General features: G+C 42.9%; 1 protein-coding gene across 3 annotated transcripts in view; it reads left to right on the top strand.

Moving 5' to 3' along the window:
• Positions 1 to 7,821: 7,821 nt before the first annotated feature.
• LOC121921887 (zinc finger protein 397-like) overlaps positions 7,822 to 20,349 on the top strand; it is a 33,897-nt gene continuing 21,369 nt past the window's right edge. For 2 of the 3 annotated variants that reach the window (XM_042450592.1, XM_042450590.1), the window contains exon 1: positions 7,822 to 7,936. The gene's annotated coding sequence lies outside the window, so the exon portion shown is untranslated. Of the gene's footprint in view, positions 7,937 to 13,302; positions 13,351 to 20,349 lie in introns of those variants that run through there. The other variant, XM_042450591.1, reaches the window with a different exon arrangement.

Genomic DNA, 20,349 nt, shown 5'->3' with positions numbered 1-20,349 from the left:
GGCTAAATGTCTCACAAAACTACAATTCCCAGGATTCCCTAGCATTGTGCCATTGAGGCAGTTAAAGCAGTCTCAAACTGGATTATTTCTGCAGTGTGTTTTGGACCTAAATTGTTCCCTATATAAGGCTTGGATTCCAGAGTTTTGACCATCTTGGTCACTTGAGCGGCATCCACACTGCAGAGATAATCCAGTTTGAGACCACTGTTGCCCTGACTGGGGAATCCTGGGAATTGTACTTGTGTGAGACATTTACCCTTCTCTGTCAGAGATGCCTCTGGTGCTACAGCAAACTACAAATCCCAGGCTTCCACAGCATGGAGAGCCATGGCAGGCAAAGCACTGCCAAACTGCGTTAATTCCGCAGTGCAGACGCAGCCTAATTAATTAATGTCGGTTCCACTGTTTATGCCACTTCTAAAAGGTTGCTTCAGCTAAGGCCTTGTCTGCTTGACCTCTCAGCGCTGGAGTGAGCGGGAGCCTTGGGGTTAAAGTGATAGAAGCCTGGGTCCTAGAGAGGCACTAAAAACACTGAGAGGCCTGGCCCATTGCTTCCCTCACTCCATTAACATTCGGCCTTGTGTGCAGGGAAAGCTGGAGTCCATCTCAGGGTTATCATACTAAACGCGTTTCGCTTCCTAGAGCGGCCCCCACAGACACCCCCAGCGCTTCACTTCCTGCTTTGATTCCTAGAGCGGCCCCATAGGCTTCATGGAATCATAGAATTGGAAGAGACCCCAAGGAGGGCCATCCAGTCCAACCCCATTTGGCCATGCAGGAACTCTCAATCAAAGCACCACCGACAGATGGCCATCCAGCCTCCATTTGAAGACCTCCAAGGAAGGAGACTCCACTACACCCAGGGAGTTTGTTCCACTGTCAAACAGCCCTTACTGTCAGGAAGTTCCTCCTAATGTTGAGGGGGAATCTCTTTTCCTGGAGCTTCCATCCATTGCTCCGGGTCCTAGTCTCTGGAGCAGCAGAAACTAATCTTGCTCCCTCCTCAATATGACATCCTTTCAAATATTTAAACAGGAGTATCATATCACCTCTTAACTTTCTCTTCTCCAGGCTAAACATCCCCAGATCCCTGAGTCTTTCCTCATAGGGCATGGTTTCCAGACCTTTCACCATTTTAGTCGCCCTCCTTTCGACACGTTCAAGTTTCTCAACATCCTTTTTGAATTATGGTGGCCAGAACTGGACACAATATTCCAGGTACAGCCTGACTAGAGCAGAATAGAGTGGCACTATTACTTCCCTTGATCTAGACACTATACTTCTATTGATGCAGCCTAAAATCACATTCGCCTTGTTAGCTGCTGCATCGCACTGTTGACTCATGTTCAACTTGTGGTCTACTTGGACTCCTAGATCCCTTTCACATGTCGTTTCATTCAGCCAGGTGTCCTCCATCCTTTATCTATGCATTTCATTTTTCTGCCCTAAGTGCAGTACTTTACATTTCTCTGTGTTGAATTTCATTTTGTTAGCTTTGGCCCAGCTTTCTAGTCTATTCAGGCCTTTTTGAATTTTGATCACATATATAACTACATTTTATCTTTATTTCTCTAATAAGTACTATAACATTTTTCATAACGTCACATTATGTGCTTGCTAGGTCTACATTTGTTTGTTGTTGTGATGTACCTTCAAATCCATTCTGATTTATGGCAACCCTATCTTTGTGTTTTTGGCAAGATTTATTCAGAGGAGGTTTGTCATTGCCTTCCTCTAAGGCTGAGAGAGCATGTAGGAGCTATTTAGATGCTTCAAATGTGGTGAAAATTCCACTCATAATAATCAACTTACTTGTCATCATAAAATCCACAATGATGAAATGCTATCTAAGGGGTGAAGCAGATGGTGCAAAAAGTCCATGCCAGGACCACACTGTCACTGTTCAACCCCAGGACCATGGCAGCCACACGTGCCCAGCCCCAATCCAGGCCACTGCCATGGTCCTGAATCAGGTGTCAACAAGTAATGGTATTTTATTACTCCTTTTTGGGCTGGTTCTTCTAGGATGAGCCATATCAGGGGCAGCTTCCCACCACATTTGGGGCATGCATCATCTGAACGCCACACACCCAACACAGTCCGATGGTGGCCCTTTTGGGCCTAAAGGCTCAGAGTGTGGAAAGAGTTTCACCCAAACAGAGCTCTTATTGTACAAAAAAAACCAAAAACTCCACACAAGAAAGAAGCCATATAAATGCTTAGAGTGTGGAAAGAGCTTTTGTCAGATCGGTAGCCTCACTATACATCAAAGAATCCACACTGGAAACTGTAGGAGAAATTCTTCCTAATTCACCAGAGGCGTTCCACACACTCATGCAAGCATGTCAGGAGCTGTTTGCCTATCGGATTAAGCAGAATAATTTCTACCTGCCAGACAGAGAATAATCTGCCCCTTCCTCTAGTAAATTACTAAAGTTAGCTATTACCTGCACCTGGATCCAAAGGTTGAGGATTAACCAATCTTACAATAATTAATTAACCTGTATTTTCCACTCCCTGCTTTTCTGCTTTAAAAGTAAGAGATTTGTATGGTTAAGGAGTCAATTGATTTGACCACACAGTCATATTGAATTGACCATACTGTCAGTTGTATTGGCCACAGTGTCAATAAACTGTCCATACCAGATGGCAGATGGCTCTGTCTGATTTCCCTACAGGAAACCATATAACTGTTCTGAGTGTGGAAAAACATTAAATAATAGCAGTCAGCTTCTCATCAAAGAACTTGCACAGATGAGAAGCCATAAAAAGTGTGGAAAGAGTTTCAGTCAGACCAGCAGTTTTATTAAACATCAAGGTACACACACTGGTGAAAAAGCATGCTCAGAATGTGAAAGCCTTTTTGTCATGTCAGTAGGCTTAAAACACACCAACGAACTCATACAAGAAAGTGCTCACAATTTGGAAAGGACTTCAGTCATAATGGTAATCTTACTTCTCATCAAAGAATTCACACTGGTGAAAATCAATTTAAATGCCCAGAATGTGGGGGGATATTAGGCAGTCCAGTGGTCTTATTAAATATCTGGGAACTCACACAGAACCATATGAATGCACAGCCCGACTGTACTACATAAGAAAAATGTGGGCAATGAATTGTAATTACAGACAAAATCTTGCCTAGTTCTGAGAATGCATTCTTTGCTGTTACCTCTGATGAGTAAACCTCACCTCTCAGTTAAAATCCACTACAGTACTATGTTCCTGCTACTATGGGGGTGTTCCCACTTGGCAGAATGGAAGAAAGCCCTATAATCTATGGAGTGCTTACAAATCTATGGAATACATCAAATCATACAATTGTAGAAGTTACCCCAAAGGTAATCTAATCCATTTTGTTGCTGATAAATGAAGCACCCAACTAAAGGATCCCAGAAAGATGGACACCCAGCCTTTGTTTAGAAACCTCCAGTAAAGAAGACTTCCCCAAAAACCTGAAAAGAAATCTCTTCACTATTCAGCAGCTTTTAGCCAATATTTGTTTATCTGTATAATTTTTATTGAATTTAACATAAACAAAAAATTGGGGGGGGGGAAATGAAGTTACCTAACAAAATCAATGATGCAATTGAATTAAATCTGTAGAAAAGAATAAAGCAATGTGTGACAATACATCGTTTCATAACCTTTAAATGAGTGGTCAGAGGAAGAAATGTCTTTCTGTTTGTATTGACGTAAGAAATAAATGGAGGCCAAGTTGCTTTTAGAAACCTCATCAGTCCAAAACGCACTGCAGAAATAATCCAGTTTGAGACCGTTTTAACTGCCCTGGCTCAATGCTAGGGAAATCTGGGAGCTGTAGTGTTGCGAGACATTTAGCCTTCTCTGCCAGAGAGCTCTGGGGACACAATAAACTACAATTCTCAGGATTCCCTAGCGCTGAGCCAGGGCAGCTAAACTGGTCAACATGTGTTTTGGACCATGGTCTCCATTAGTTGTAACAGCTTTTAACTTGGGCAGTTAGTTTTGCCATGAATGGCACATTATTTAATTCATTTTTTCTATTCATCTACTGAAAAATCCCACCAAAAATCCACTTAATTAGAGCATCCTGGGTTCTGGGATGATGAAAGCCAGGAATACTCCCTCTCTCTCTCCAATCCATCTCCACACCATGCATAATTGTATACACCTCAATAATATTTCTTTTTTTGTTCCTGCTATATACTGTCAAATTGACACACTCCTCAAAGAGTGATGGAGTCTCCTTCTTCGGAGGTTTTTAAACACAGACTGCCTATAAAAATGTAGTTAGATCTTCAGTTGGAGTGCTACCCTCACTTATCATTAAAGAACCTACGCTGGTGAGAAGCCATTTAGATGCTCCAATTGTGGTGACAGTATCACTCATAAGAATCAACTGACTTGTCATCAAAAAAGTCTACAGTGATGAAATGCTATCTAAAGGGCGAAGCAGACGGCACAAAAAGTCCAGGCTATCTTGGACCTTTTGGAAATCTTGATTTAGTGTCAAAGAACTCACTCAGGGGAGAAGCCATATAAACACACAGAACATGGGGAAAGTTTCAGTCAGTTACTACACAAGAAAATCCAAGGGGGAGAAATCTAATTATGGTATATGCGCATTTATAAGTCTAGAAATTTTAGTCAAAACATTGACCCAAAAAACCTGAGTCAATTTATTCATGGGTCAATGTAATAATAATAATAATAATAACAACAACAACAACAATAAATTGTTAATTATTAAATATTATTATTATTATTATTATTATTATTACTCAGCCTCTCTGTCATAAGATAAGTACTGTACTTTAACTCTTATTAAAAAAGGAACCATCCCCTGGTGAAAGGCAACAGCGTAATCTGTCCTGGAAGCACTGACCCTCCTCTACTCTCTTATCCATCCAGCCTTAAGAGTGAGCACAAAGCGTTATGTCTGCTGGAATTTTGCAAATTCGTTGGCACTGTTTTCTTTGCTTCATCCTTTAGATCCTTTATTACATGCACCTAAGTTTTACCCTTGACTTATCTACGGGTCATAGCAAAATCCGTAATTTTGACCCAAGAATCTACCCTCGACTTATACATGAGGTCAACTTATAGTTGAGTATACTGTATATGGTAAATGCCTATAACACAGCAAGCACTTCAGTGTCAGAAGCTTGTTTACTGACTAACAAACATGAATACAGGGAAATTGTAAAAATACAGGGAACATATGAAGCATGTTGGAGATGTTATCTCCCTCTCCTATTGCTCAAGTAATAAATAAACATATATGTTGTTGTTGTTATACAGGCAGGTCGATAAGGCAGTGATAATCAAGATAGTCATCAATCTAGGAAACAAGGATTTGTTCCAAGAAGCCACAGGAGCCAGACATAACAGTCTTTCCTACAGAAAAGTCAGATCTGATTACAAACGCATTTCTGATAAAGCCTCAGTGATCTTCAAAGGTCATCTCTTTCGGCTTGACACTCCCTGAAGGTAGGTACACTTTCCAGATCCTCCTATATGTCCACAGCCTCGGCCCCAGGCAGACTTGGCCGCTGAACCTCTGGAGAAGCCACAGACTGCTCCAACAGAGTTAGGGCCAGCCTCAGGCTCCCCAATTAGCGGTTCAGGTCCTAAGGGTTCTGGCTCATCCTCTGAGTCCTCCAAGTCATCCTCCAGGGCATGATAGAAATGTCCAGAGGTACAATTTCAATAGACCATATATACTCGACTATAAGTCGACTCCATGTGTAAGTCGAGGGCAGGTTTGGAGGACAAAAGTATGGATTTTGATATGACCCATGGATAGGTCGAGGGTAAAAATTAGGGGCATGCAACAAAGGATCTAAATGATGAAGCAAAGGAGAATGATGCCAAAGAACCTACAAAATTCTGGCAGGCATAGCTGTTTGTGCTCACCCTAAAGGCTGGATGGATGAGAGAGTAAAAAAAGGGGGGGGATCATTGCTTCCAGGACACATTACGCTTTTCCCTTTCAGCAGGGGATGGTCCCCTTTTCTATAAGTCAAAGTAGAGTATTTACATTGACCTGTGGATAAGTCGACTGAGTTTTTTTGGGTCAATTTTTTGACTAAGATTTTTAGACTTATATATTATATACAGTACTTACATCTAGCTAGAACAGAGGTTCCCAATCTATGGGTCAGGACCCCTTTGAGGGTCAAACGACCCTTTCACAGGGGTCGCCTAAAACTGTCGGAAAACACATATTTGCATGTAGCAATAGAAAATAATTTTATGGTTCAGGGTCACCACAACATGAGGAACGGTATTAAAGGGTTGTGGCATTAGGAAGGTTGAGAACCACTGAGCTAGAAGGTGGGTGCAAAGCAGAATGGAGGGTGAGTCCTGGCACCACAATGACTGGCAGGGGAGTCCATCCATAGACCCAGAGCGGCTTACAGATAGTTATTAAGATGGTTCCCTACCCTCAGGTTTACAATCTAAAAACACATGACACAAAAGGAGAAGGGAATGGTGTTTGAAAGATGCAGGAAGAAATGAATGAAGCCAACTAGCTGAGCTGAGTATTTGCACAGAGCCCTTTTTAAAACTCTTATCTGGGGCTGAGCCCTTGCAAACTAGAGAACCCAAAGCCTCATATCCTGCCCAGAAATTGTCTGTGAACATTGGAAAACCAAGGCTAGGCCCTGAGATCCTGGGTTTGAATCCCTTGTTGGCCATTAAAACCCACTGGATGACCTTGGGCTAGTCACACTCTCTCAGCCTCAGAGGATGGCAAGGGCAACCCCCCCTGAAGAAAAAATGCCAAGAAAACACCATGATAGGTTTGCCTTAGAGTCACCATAAATTGGAAGTGACTTGAAAGCACTTGCACAAGAACAACGACAACAATAATCCCACTTTAACTGCTATAGTCTATGGGAAATGTTAAATTGAAGGCTTTCACAACTGGCATCCATAGTTTTTGGTGGGTTTTCAGGCCATGAGGCCATCCATGTTCTAGAAGACTTTATTCCTGATGTTGCCAGCCACATCCAATTATTAACAACAACAATAATAATAGTAATAATTTTATATGCTGCTTAATCCCAGGGAATCCAAGCGGATTACAGCAGCAAATTATTATTGGTTAACAATTAATAAATAATAAATTAACAATATTTATTTAGTTATTATCGTTATTTCGCAGTGTCCTCTCCCTTTTTCCATCCTCCCCTCATTCTCTTCAGAAACGTCCACAAAGCTATAGCTGTACTATACTGACCTGTTGGACTGCAACTCCCCAGAATCCCCAGCCATCCTTTGAGGAATTCAGGGAATCCCAGTCCAAGAGTCAGATATGGCAAACACACACGCACTCCAGAAACCATCTAGAAATAACCTAGCTTAAGTGCCTTGGCTCAGTGCTAGGAATCTGGGAGCCTGTAGTCTTGCGAGAGACATTTGAGCCTCCTCTTGTCAGTGCCACAACAAAAAACTACAACTCCCAGGATCCCCTAGCACTCAGCCAGGGCAGACAAAGAAGTCTCAAACTGGGTTATTTCTGCAGTGTGTCTGTGTTTTGGGGATCCTTGGCTGTGAGCCAAAGACCCGGGGGCATCTTAGGGAAACCCACAACCCCGGGGACCAAAGGAATGGGCAAGCAGCCTTGCAGATGCCACAGACAGAGCTCTTCATCCTCACCAGCCTCCCCTCCTAACTCCGCCCACTTTGCCATTGCCCAATAGGCTTCTGCAACAGGAGGGAGGGGGGAAGAGAGGAAGGGGGGGTCTGGACCGGAAGTGGGTGTCCCCTCTCCGGCGGGACCCTCTAGGAAGGTGGAACTCTGTGGTTTTTAACCTCTCCAATCCCTGCCATTGGCAAGGTGGAAGGGAGCCTCCCTGGCTGCCATTTGGAGGAACGACGCAGCAGTGAGAGGCCAGGGCCTGGAGCTGAGAGCTGGATCTCCACATCTTGAAATCAGACACTTAAGGTATTATAGGCATCTGTCTTTGTGTGTGTGTATAGAATATATATATATATATGTCTATGAAGATGTGTGTGTATGTTGTATGTTGCAGAGAGACCTGCACAGCTCCTTGAGACTCACTCAAAGAAAGATCTTGGCAGCACACTTTCCTATTATTGTTGTTGTTATTATATTTTATTAAAGTTTATTATAGCCAAGCAAAAATATTCCAATAGCAAACTCAACTTTTGTTAGTCCACTTGTTTTCCTCGAGTAGCAGATAGTAAGCATACAAAAAAGGCATATACTGCATTTATATATTATATGACTTCCTGTAACCAGGATTCGTACAATGCCCCTTCGTTGCAGCACAGCTTTCCTAGGCTTCGGTCTACTTCCTCAGAGGTATTACGTGTGCATTTGTTGTATATGTTGTATTATTATTATTATAGTTGTGTGGAGGCGTATGTGGATGTGTGTATGTAACATATATATGTGTATCGAGTGGGTGTGTATATACGTGTGCATGCATATGTATATGTGTGTACCTATATGTGTGTGTCTTCATACATACATGTGTGTGTTTATTGTGTGTATGTTTATGTATGTATGTGTAGCAATGTATACGTGTGTGTGTGTGTGTGTGTATAGAATCATAGAGTCGGATGAGACATAAGAGCCATCCAGTCGAACCTCACTCTGCCATGCAGGAACTCTCAATCGAAACACCCCAGGGCCGACCCACATCACAATTCCGCCTGAGGACCAGGTGAAGATGCGCACCCCCACTTCCCTTTCCTAAACACAGAACTTGTCCAAATCTGCCATTCTTCTCCATCACTGGCCACAGAACATGGCCAACCCTGAAGGCCATGGGAGAACTGAGGTCAGGTTGGGCCCTGAATTGAGGGGCCCCTTTCTTCCTGCCAACCTCCCGGAGGGTCCCAGGTAAAGAGAGAAAAGAAAGGACATAAAGAAAATCCACTCCACTGAAAGGGAAGGAGGAGGGGGCTGTGGAGGGGCATTCTGCCTTGGTCCCTGAATCCTAGAATTGTAAGTTGGAATAAACCACAAGGGCCATCCAGTCCAATACCATTCTGCCATGCAGGAGCTCTCAGTCAAAGCACCTTCTTTGACAGATGGCCATCCACTCTCTGTTAAAGACTTCCAAAGAAGGAGACTCCACTACACTCAGAGGGAGCGCCCTCCACTGTTGAATGGCTCTTACTGTCAGGATTTCCTCCTAATGTTGAGGTGGAATCTCTTTTCCTGTAGCTTGCATCCTTGTTCCGGGTCCTGTCTCTGGAGCAGCAGAAAACAAGCTTGCTCCCTCCTGAATATGACATCCCTTCAAATATTTAAACAGGGCTATCATATCACCTCTTAACCTTCTCTTTTCAGGCTACTTTACCTTTAAAGCCCTACATGGCTTGGGCCCCTAGTTACTTGAGGGAACACCTCTCCTTACACAATCCGTCCCAAACCCTCAAGACAACAGGAAGAATCTGTTTAGACTACCCAAAGGTCAGACTAACAGTTACTTCCAAAGAGCATATACATAGCTAGGCCCCCAGGTTATGGAACAATCTGCCAGAGGAGATCCATCCCGTCACGACCCTAGATTCTTGACTCATATTCAACTTCTGGTTTACTTGGACTCCTAGATTCCTTCACACATAATTTTCATTCAGCCAGTGTCCCCCATCCTATATCTGTGCATTTTGTTTTTCCACCCTAAGTGCAGTACCTTACATTTTTCTGTGTTGAATATCATTTTGTTAGCTTGGGCCCAGCTTTCTAATCCATTTGAATTTTGATCCTGTCCTCTGGAGTATTAGCTACTCCTCCTAATTTAGTGTCACTGCAAATTTGATGAGTATGCCCCAATTCGTCATCCAAGTCATTGATAAAGGTGTGGAATAACACTGGCTCCAGGACAGACCCCTGTGGGACCCCACTGGTCACTTCCCTCCAGGATGAAAAGGAGCCATTATTGAGCACCCTTTGGTTTCGGCCAGTCAACCAATTACAAATCCATGTACAGTTACTTTGTGTAGCCCACATTTTACCAGATTGCTTGCAAGAATGTCATGGGAACTTGTCAAAGGCCTTACTGAAATCAAGATATACTATATCTATGGATTCCCTTCATCACCAAACTGTTAATTTATATATATAAAAAAGAGAGATCAAATTAGTCTGACATGACTTGTTTCTCTGAAATTCATTTTGACTTTTGTGATTATGGCATGGCCTTCTAGATGTGCAGAGACTCTGTGTTTAATGATCTGTTCTATAACCTTCCTGGTATTGATGTCAGACTAACTGGACGATAATTGTTGGGATCCTCTTTTTTTCCCCTTTTTGAAGAAGGAGAACAACATTTGCCCTCCTCCAGTCTGCTGGGACTTCTCCTGTTTTCCAGGAGTTCTCAAAGATTATTGCCTATGGCTCTGATATTACATTGTCAATTCTTTTAATACCTTGGATGTGGTTATCTGGTCCTGGAGACTTATATTCATTGAGATAACCAGTTTTCTGTACTACCTCTTTACTTCTGTGTTTAAATTCCTCTATTCTGTCCTCGCCTCCGTTATCCCTGTTTGAGCACACTTGCCTTTTCGAGAAGGCTGAAGCAAAAAATGTGTTGAGTAATTTTGCTTTCTCTCTGTCCCCTGTTAGTATTTGCCATCTTCTCTGCAGTGGCCCTACCATTTCCTTCTTCTTCCTTTGCTGCGGACATACCTACAACAGCTCTTTTTATTGTTCTTAACCTCTCTGGGAAACATGAGTTCATTCTGCGCTTTAGCTTTTCTGACTTTACCCTATACAGTACAGGCTAACTCTTGTTTGAATTTCTGTTTAATAATTATAATTATAATTATAATAATACTTATTCTTATATACTGCTATTCCTTTTTCAAGATCATAGCGGTGTATACGTTAAAAGACAGTATAAAAACAGCAAAAAAACACGTTAAAACATCAAATAGCAATCTAAAACAGAAATAAAAACATCAACTCATGGGGGGAAAGCTTGATGGAAAAGGAAAGTTTTTAGCATCCTCTAAATCCATCAGGATGAGGCTGTGCGGAGCTCGTCGGGCAGGGTATTCCATAATCTGGGGGCTGAGAGTGAAAATGCCTCGGTGTTGCACATAATGAGCACTTGGAAAGACAAAAGAGTTTTCCCACCCGACCTGAGAGTGCGGGGGCGGATTGTACGGGGAGAGGCGGTCATCCAAGTACCCTGGGCCCAAGCCATTTAGGGCTTTTATGGTAATTACCAACACCTGTATTGTGCTCGGAAGTGAATGGGCAGCCAATGGAGGTCTTTCAATACAGGTGTATTGACTGGCCCTGGAGCATCCAGTGACCATTCTAGCAGCCTGTTCTGCACCAATTGTAGCTTCCGAGTTGGTACAAGGGTTTGATAATTTCCCCATTTCTCCATTCTTATACATGTTCCATTTAAAATTTAGCTCGGTTGAAAGTTCCTTAGTCACCATCCTGGTTTCTTGAGACACCTCCCGTTTTTCTTCCACTGGAACTCTTTGAAATTGTGCCTTCGGTATCTCCCTTTTGAGAAACTCCCATCCGTCCTGAACCCTTTATCTTTAGTATTCTGACCACGGGATCACCTCAATACTTCTCAAGTTTTACTGAAATCCCGCTCCTAAAGTCTAGGATGCGTGTCTGACTATGCCTGGCTTCTCCTTTCCATTGTATAACAAACTCCAGGAGAACATGGTCACTTCCACCTAATGATCCACCCACTTGCACCCCATTAACCAGGTCATCCCTGTTGGTTAGAATCAGATCTAAAATAGCTGACCCCCTTGTTGCCTCTTCCACCTTTTGGACAATGAAATTACTCTTGGCAAGTGAGGAATTTGCTAGACCTGAGGATTTGCTGAGTTTAACTTCCAGCAAATATCAGATAGTTGAAGTCACCCACAGTACAACATCTCCCTTTCTGAGTGTGTGGTCATCTGTTCTAGAAAGACATCATCCAATTCCTCCATCTGACTTGGAGGTCTGTAGTAGACTCCACATAACATCCCTGTGTTTCCCTCCCCTTAATTTTTATCCAGATGCTCTCCCACCTTACTTCCAGAATAAGTCCTGGATCTCTTCAAAGGTGTAAACATCCCTGGCATGTAATCTATTCCTCCTCCTTTCTTGTTTATTTCTCTTAAAAAGGTTATACCTCTCTATTCCTACATTCTAATCATAAGACTCATCCCACCAGATTTCGATGATGCCTATTATATCATATTTGCTTTGTTGTGCTAGCAATTCAAGCTCATCCTGATTATTTCCGATGCTCTGTTTATTAGTGTACAGACATCTAAGCCCATGGGTTGGATCATCCACACTTACTGTAAGTTTTGTGTAAGGTTTTTTGCCTCTCACTGTTGGGTCCTTGCACTATTTGCCTTGTTCCTCCTATAACAATTTGACTATTATCCCCAGCCCTTGGTGAACTGCTGCCTTCCAAAATACTGTCTCTCTCCCCCATATAACTCAGTTGAAAGCCTTCCTAATCAAATTTTTGAGACTATTGGATTCTACAGGGATCCCCTGCACTTTTGCAGAGGACTCTCCTGGTTGCTCTTCCTCATTATCCTTAATAAGGGAGAAGGTTTCAAATTGGTTCTGTAGCTGCGAGCTCCGAGAACGATCCCTGGTGTTCTTAGTTCTGTGTGTGACATTCCTCCAACTCTCTTGCTCTTGTGTATGTGAAGTGTCCTTCTCCCCAGAAACTTCCTCCATGTATTCTGCAACCAGGTCAGTCCGTTCTGTTTTGTCCAAGAAAACGTCTTATTTCCTAATATGCAGAAATGTAGATACTTGGGCCTCTAGCTGCTGGACCTTCTCTTCCAACAGGGCTACCAACTTGCACTTGGTGCAGGGGAAGTTCTTCACATCCACAGGCAAAAACACAAACATCCCACAAGTGTTGCAGGTGACTGCAGCAGTTCCCTCACTGTCCATCCTCTGAAGTCTTAAGCATGCACTGAAACAGGACTGTGAGATTCCCCCTCAAAAACTGCCTATTAAACACCCTGGCTTGTTTCTCAAACTCTGTGACTAAGTTCAAGAGATGGTGTGTTGCTAGAGGTCCTAGCTGTTAGCTCCTTCCTGAGGCAAGTCTCTGACCTACGTCCTCTGAACACAACCCTTTCACAAGCCCCTTAAAGAAATAAAAACAGTTAAAAGAAAAGGAAAAGCCCTGAAACAAAGGACCCTCTGCTCTTTGCTCTACGCTTCCCTTTAGTGTGAAATTTCATGCGCCATTAGGCGTGCGCTTCTGGCAGGAGTTACAAAGGCTAGGCTGCTAGCCCCTCCCCAGTGACTCACAGAAGCTCACAGAAGCTCCACTCCTTCAGGAAAACGCACTCACCAAAGTTTGGGGAAAAAACCCTTAAACATATGTATGTATATGTTTGTGTGTGTGTATATGTGTGTGTGTTGTGCTTTTTTGGTTGGCTTAACCAAGATCTTGCCACCCTATGGACTAAATAGAATTCAAAGATATATTCATGCTAGTCTGGAAAATCAGTATGCAAAGAGATCTTGTAACACCTTTGTGACTATGGACAGTTGCCTCTCAGCCTCCTGCTATGTGTGTGTGTGTTGTGTGCTTTCAAGTTGTTTTCAATTTATGTTTTACGTATCCGCTCACCATTCTTGCACGCTCCCTGTCCCCGTGTGCCTTCTTCCACATGCCCCCTATGCCTGTGCGCCCCCCCTATCCCCACATGCTGTTCCTTTGCACTGCTCCTCCCGTGGTAATATCTGTAAACATCGGATTAAGATAAGAAAGAGTTTGGAAATTAGGAGAAAGCAAGGTTTGTCAAAGTGAGGAAGATACAGTGTTGCTCTTGTTTGGTGGGGGGAGGAGGGGGAGGAGAGAGAAGGTGGATCCTTTGTAGCCATTGCTGCTAAAATCAAATTGAAAGTACAGTGTGCCTGTGCCCTGTGCAGACACATTTTATGCGTCTTCCAGCTTACGCGGAAGCTGCACAGGGAGAACAATGGCACACACGCCCATGGCTCACATGCTACACCACCACATGCACGTGTCCCATTATCTCCTATGGGGCTCAAGCATAAGCGGATTTTCCCTTACGTGGGGGATCTGGAAGGGATCCCCCCGCATAAGGAGAGGGCCCACTGTAGCATTTTGGAAATGTGGAGGAAGGTCTGAGTTTCAAGGTTGCAAAGAGAGTTACGGATGGTGCTCTTGATGGGAGAGAACTGTATAATTTCTGTTAGGGGGGGGCTAACATATTAGTGTTTTTTCCACTTTCACGTGGATCCTTGGCCCCTAACCCCCGCAAATGTGGAGAAGTGAGTGTATATATACAGTGGGTCCTTGTTATGCACAGGGGTTTGGTTCCAGGACCCACCAAGGATAACAAAATCCATGGAAATGCAAGTCCCATTAAATACAATGGCATAGCAAAATGGTGTCCCTTACATAAAATGGAAGATCAAGGTTTTCTATTTGGAATTTATACTTTTCAAAAAATATTTTCAAGCCATGGATGTGTGAATCAATGGATACAAAATCCATGGATAAGGAGGGTTGACTCTGTGTGTGTGTATGTATAATAGGTTACCAATTTGTCAATGTAATACCAAAAGTTGAGAAATCCACTCCCACATACAAGAATTCCAAGTCTGCCTAATTTAAGGGAATCCCCTGGTATTATTCCACATCCTTGCTGCCTATGATCTTTATTTGAGTGAGCTGAACCAATGCAGTAAGATGAGTTGAAGGAAGAAAGACATAGGACTTGTCCGTACATGCTTGTCTTGCTCCGTTTTGGACCTCATCTGTGCAAATGAGACACATGACTGAAACGGCAGGTAATAGGACCCAAGCTGCACTCCAGGGGTTAATAATGAGCAAAATAAAGCCCTGTTTGCATTGGATCAAGCTGGAATGAGCAAACCATCACATTTGCATGCAGACTGCACATTGATGTGAAGACAGTGGGAAGAGCCAAGCAGATGCCAATGGCATTACTGCCCTCAGAGTGTAGTGGAGTCTCCTTCCTTAGAGGTCTTTAAACAGAGGCTGGATGGCCATCTGTTGGGGATGCTTTGATTTAGATTTCCTGCATGGCAGGGGGTTGGACTGGATGGCCCTTGCGGTCTCTTCCAACTCTATGATTCAATAATTTTTGTTGCCTGCTTGCAAATCGATTGCACAATTGCAATGATCAGCAGCACCATCGGCCCACTGCACATCCCGTCAAGCGAAATGGCAACAAACATGTCAGATTACCAACCATTACATTAATAAGAACATTAACAAAATGGCCAGCCCAATAGAGGGTCATAGGGAGAAAGGTGATATGTAGACAGTGGAGTTTAATGATCATGCTGTGCCAATGCATCACTGTGCACAGCAATGCACTGTATGGGCAGTTGATCAATTGTGCAATTGAGCAGACAGTCTTGTGGGACGTTCACTGGGGTGGCATTAGTGGAGGGGTTCAATGGAGGCTTGAAATCTGGATTTCCCATATTCCTGTCCAAGACTCAAAGAATAGGGGGAAATTACTTTTGTGTACTGCTGGCTGTGGGGTTATAGGAGCTATAGTCAAGTAATCTCTCCAAGCTCTGCTCTAACCACTAAAAAACCACTGTCTTCCAGATTCCTAATAGCTGAAAATGTCTTCCCACTTAAGTGATGCTGTAGGTGAAAAGCAACTGTAGTTCTACTAGATAACTATTTTCCAAAAGAAGGAAGGAAAGGGAAGTATGACAAAAATATTGGTTCAGCTCATGCCCTATAAGGGTTAAACTGTGACAAGTGTGCAACTCCTAGAAGGGAATTGTCTTGATAGGTTGAATAGTTTTGGAAAAAGTACAGATCCCTCCTTTCTGTTTCCTGCACTTCTCTCCTCTTTGACTTACTGGGAAACAGAAGTATCTGTTTTTCAGAGTTTACTCCAGCACTTCCAGTGCAAGATCTATAAAATGGGTGCTTGTTTCTGGTTGAAAACATCTGGTGAGTTGACACAGAAGAAGAGAAACATGATATTCTTATTGGGCAGTGCTAGTGAGAGAGCCAGCGTGATGTTGTGGTTTGCATGTTGTGACTATGGTTCTGAAGACCAGGGTTCATTTCCCAGCTTGGCCATGAAACCCACTGGATGACACTGGGCAAGTCAGATGCTTTGAGCCTCAGGGGAAGGCAATGGCAACCCTCTCTGAACAAATCTTGCAAAAAAATAAATAAATGATAGGGTTGCCTTAGGGTCGCCATAAGTCGGAAATATCTCGAAGGCACACAACACAAGTTTGCTCTGTTCTTATTCCTGCATGGCACTAGGTAGCCCTTGTGGTCCCTTCCAACTCTAAGATTCTATGTTTCTTAGGCTCTTCTTGAGTTTCCTTTTGCCAGTTTGGCATTTTTAATATTTTGGATAAGCAGGGCTGGTTATAGGGATTGTGTGACTCCCCTGTTGAAACAGATTAATCTGCTACTGGTCCATTTCCAGGGAGAATTCAACAAGCTCTACATGGCTTGCATCCAGACTGTTCGAAAGACTGTAGCTTGAGTTTTAAGATCAGGAGGGAAGGGCATTCTCTCAGGCTTGTTGCTTTCGCAGGCACATTTGACGTGGATGTGGACAGAGCCTTCTCCCTGGCTGCTCCCTGGCTGTCAAACACCTTTCAGCAACCTGTCTGGTTAGCCCCCTTCCTGCTCTCTTTCCTCAGGCAGGCATACATGTTTTTATTCTGGCAAGCTTTTGAATTTTAATTATGAATCAGTTTTCAAAAAAAGGAGGCATGTTATTCTCTTGCAGCATAAAAAGGAGGAAGGAAGGGGAAGGATAAATAAGAAATACAGTCAAACCTTTGTATCCACCGGGGGGGGGGGATCCATTCTGGACCACCACCACCACGCAGATACAAAAAAAGGTGGGACTTCAAGTCCCATTGTCCCTAGCAACAATGCAGAGTTGTTCTTTATTATGTACCTCCACAAAAACTTGCAGTAAACTTCTCATACCTATTACATTTTATGACAAAAGGATTGTATCATCTGCATATAATAAAATATTAATTTTCCAATTCCCCCAAGGACACAGAAAAATTAGTCATTAGCCAGTTGAGCAATTATATCATTTACATAATGAGTAGCCCTGGTGGCGCAGTGGTTAAATGCCTGTACTGCAGCCACTCACTCAAAACCATAAGGTTGCGAGTTCAAGACCAGCAAAAGGGCTCAAGCTTGACTCAGGCTTGCATCCTTCCGAAGAAGTCGCTAAAATGAGCACCCAGATTGTTGGGGGCAAATTAGCTTATGGTTGTAAACCACTTAGACACTGCTTAGGCGGTATGAAGCGGTATATAAATGAAGCTTGGAAAAAAATGGGGGCAAGCAGAGAACCTTGTCTCACACCTTTTGAATTTTTAACCTCTTCTGATAATTGTCCATTTTGGCCTACTGTTACTTGAATAACTTCTTAATTAAGATCCATCCCCAGCCTCTGTAATTTGCACCATAACCTCTCCTATTGTGTCAAAGGCTGATGTTAAGTCTACAAAAATAGCATACAAATACTTTTTTGAGGAAATGGTATATTCTTGTTTTCTTCAGTTGGTTATTAGTTAAGAAGTTTCCATTTCCTAGCTCCGTATTTCTATTAAATATAGCTTCCCTCCTATATGGAATAGCTTGCTCATCTAGGGACTGTTTAGTGATGTTTATGTTGGAATATAATGTGTCAGATTTATATCTTGATTCCTCTAAAATGGAGCAATTAGCATTTAAATAATCTTGCCCTTGTTCTAATGCTGATTTTGACCAAGTTTGTAACCATCCTGCAGAAGAAGAAGGGATCTTGTAGCACCTGAAGAAGTAGGCTCAAGTATACAAAAATTCATGCTACCAGCTTCTTTCTTTCAGCTATTTCAAAGATGCAATAAGATCCCTTCACATACTGATTTTCCAGACTAAGACAGCTAGGTCTTTGGTTATTTTTATGCTTGACTATAAGTCAATCTCATGTTTAGGTCAAGGACAGGTTTGGGGACCAAAATTATGGATTTTGATATGACCCATGGATAAGTTGAGGGTAAAACATAGGACCTTATCACATGGAGCCACTTATGTGGGTGAAACATTGCAGAACTGTTTCAGACGTGCAAAGGTGGGATCGTCTGTTGCATTTCTAAAATGTAATTGAGGCTTCCCGCTTTCCTTCAGTTGATTAAACATTCGCGGAGAAGCCATTTTTTTGAATAACGGGATATCCCATTCAAAAAATGGCTTCTCCATGAACGCTTTGTCGATGGAAGGAAAGCGGGAAGCCTCAATTATGTTTTAGAAGCACGACAGACGATCCCACCTTCATGCTTCTGAAACAGATCTGCAACATTTCACCCTCATAAGTGCCTCCATGTGATAATTCCCTTAGGGACAAGTAACAAAGGATCTAAAAGATGAAGTGAAGGAAAACAGTGCCAACTAATTTAATTCCAGCAGCCATAACAGTCTGTGCTCATATTAAAGGCTGGATGGATGAGAGACTCAAGAGGGCTCAGTGCTTCCAGGACAGATTACACTCTTGTCTTTCACCAGGGGATGGATGGTTCCTTTTTAAAATATAGTCACCCCTTGGAACCCGTGGGTGATCCGTTCCGGAACCCCCGCAAGTTCCAGATCTCGCGCATATTCAAGCCCACTAGGCTTCAATGGGTGTGTGCATGTGGGGCACATGCTGCGGGTGTGTGCCTCGTTAAGATTAATGGCAATTGCCCCTCTGCAGATTTTCAAGTCCGTGGACTAGGAGGGGGCGACTGTAAGAGTTAAAGTACAGTACTTACATTGACCTGTGGATAACTTGACTCAGTTTTTTTGGGTGAATTTTTGACTAAAATTTCTAGACTTATACATGCGTATATACAATACACAGTTGTGGGAGTGGGGTGGAATGTAATAGTATCCAAAAAATGCAAATCATCAGCATGCCTTAAATTTTCAAAGGGCTACATAATATGATACAGTCTGCCCTCCCCATACATGGAGGATCCAATCCGGACCCTCATCCCTGTGTATGGGGAAAAGAGCATATGCTCAAGAACCATAGAAAATAATGGGGTGTGTGCTCATGGCAGCGCACAGAGCATGCGCCGCAAGTACACGCCCCATTATTTCTTCTGAGGTTTGCGTTCTGCGTAAACTTAAAGCCGTGGAAGGCAAGCCTTCTTATAAGGAGGGCCGACTGTACAGGTTGTTCAGATCTTTACAGTGGTCAGTTAGTGTTGATGTGTGAAAACAATAAATCTGCTTACTAAAAATCAAGCTTCCTGGAGTTTAAAACTCTCCTTGAGAAAATTCCTTTTGTTATATATGCCATAGTCACATGTCAGGTTTGTATCCATTAATCCTTTTGTGTAGACTGTCCTATTGGTCCGGTGTAGAGAAGTATTGCTGGCATAGGGTCAGACGGAAAAGCGGTATACAAATAAAATTGTTGTTGTTATTATTATTATTGGGTGGCATATATCACATTTGAGGAAGAGCAAGTAAATATACCTCTGAGGTTGTGTGATACTATTGGACCCTGTAACAACACCCACACTTGAGCACTGAAAACTGAGGGAAAGAAGCATTGGAAGCCTAGTGGCTTTTATAAGGGGATGGGGTTAATTCGCTCTGGGTTTTCATCAGAACTGTAAGAGATCTAAGATGCTGAGAAGTAGGAGTCAAAGCCTTGTACAGCTCATATTAAAACTCAGAGCAGGTCCCTAGCTCTCCAGAAATCGCCATCCATCAGTGGAAGGATGTTTGCGTCTCCTTTTTCTTTCTGGACATTATGCAATTTGACACCGTTTAAATTGTTATGGAATTCTGGGATGTGTGGTTTTGAGAGATATATAGCCTTCTCTGTCAGACTGCTCTGGTGCCACAACAAACTACAAATCCCAAGATTCTATAGGAATCAGAGAATTGTAGAGTTGGAAGAGACCACAAGGACCATCCAGTCCAACCCCCTGCCATGCATGATGGAGCCATGACAGTTAAAGCGGTGTCAAACTGCATTAATTCTGCAGTGCATCCAGAACCTGGCTGACAACAATGCCATGTGATGCCTTTTCTTCACTCATATTCACCATCGGGCCCGGCCTCAATTAAGAAAAAGAGCCCTCCCTCCAGTCCATCTGCCTTGGTCCAGACCTCAGAGGGAGAGAAGAACTGCTGGACCTGATCCCCTTCTCCCCCACCATTCCCTTTTCCTTTTGTGTCGTGTCTTTTTAGATTCTAAGCCCGAGGGCAGTGAACCGTCTATTATCCCCTCTGATGTAAGCTGCCTGAATTCCCAGTGATTGGGCGGCATATAAACAATTATTATTATTATTATTATTATTATTATTATTATTATTATTATTATTATTATTATTAT

Source organism: Sceloporus undulatus, chromosome 2 (genome assembly GCF_019175285.1).
Source record: "Sceloporus undulatus isolate JIND9_A2432 ecotype Alabama chromosome 2, SceUnd_v1.1, whole genome shotgun sequence".
In the NCBI taxonomy this organism is placed as follows: domain Eukaryota; kingdom Metazoa; phylum Chordata; class Lepidosauria; order Squamata; family Phrynosomatidae; genus Sceloporus; species Sceloporus undulatus.
This window is presented reverse-complemented; position numbering and strand designations above follow the sequence as displayed.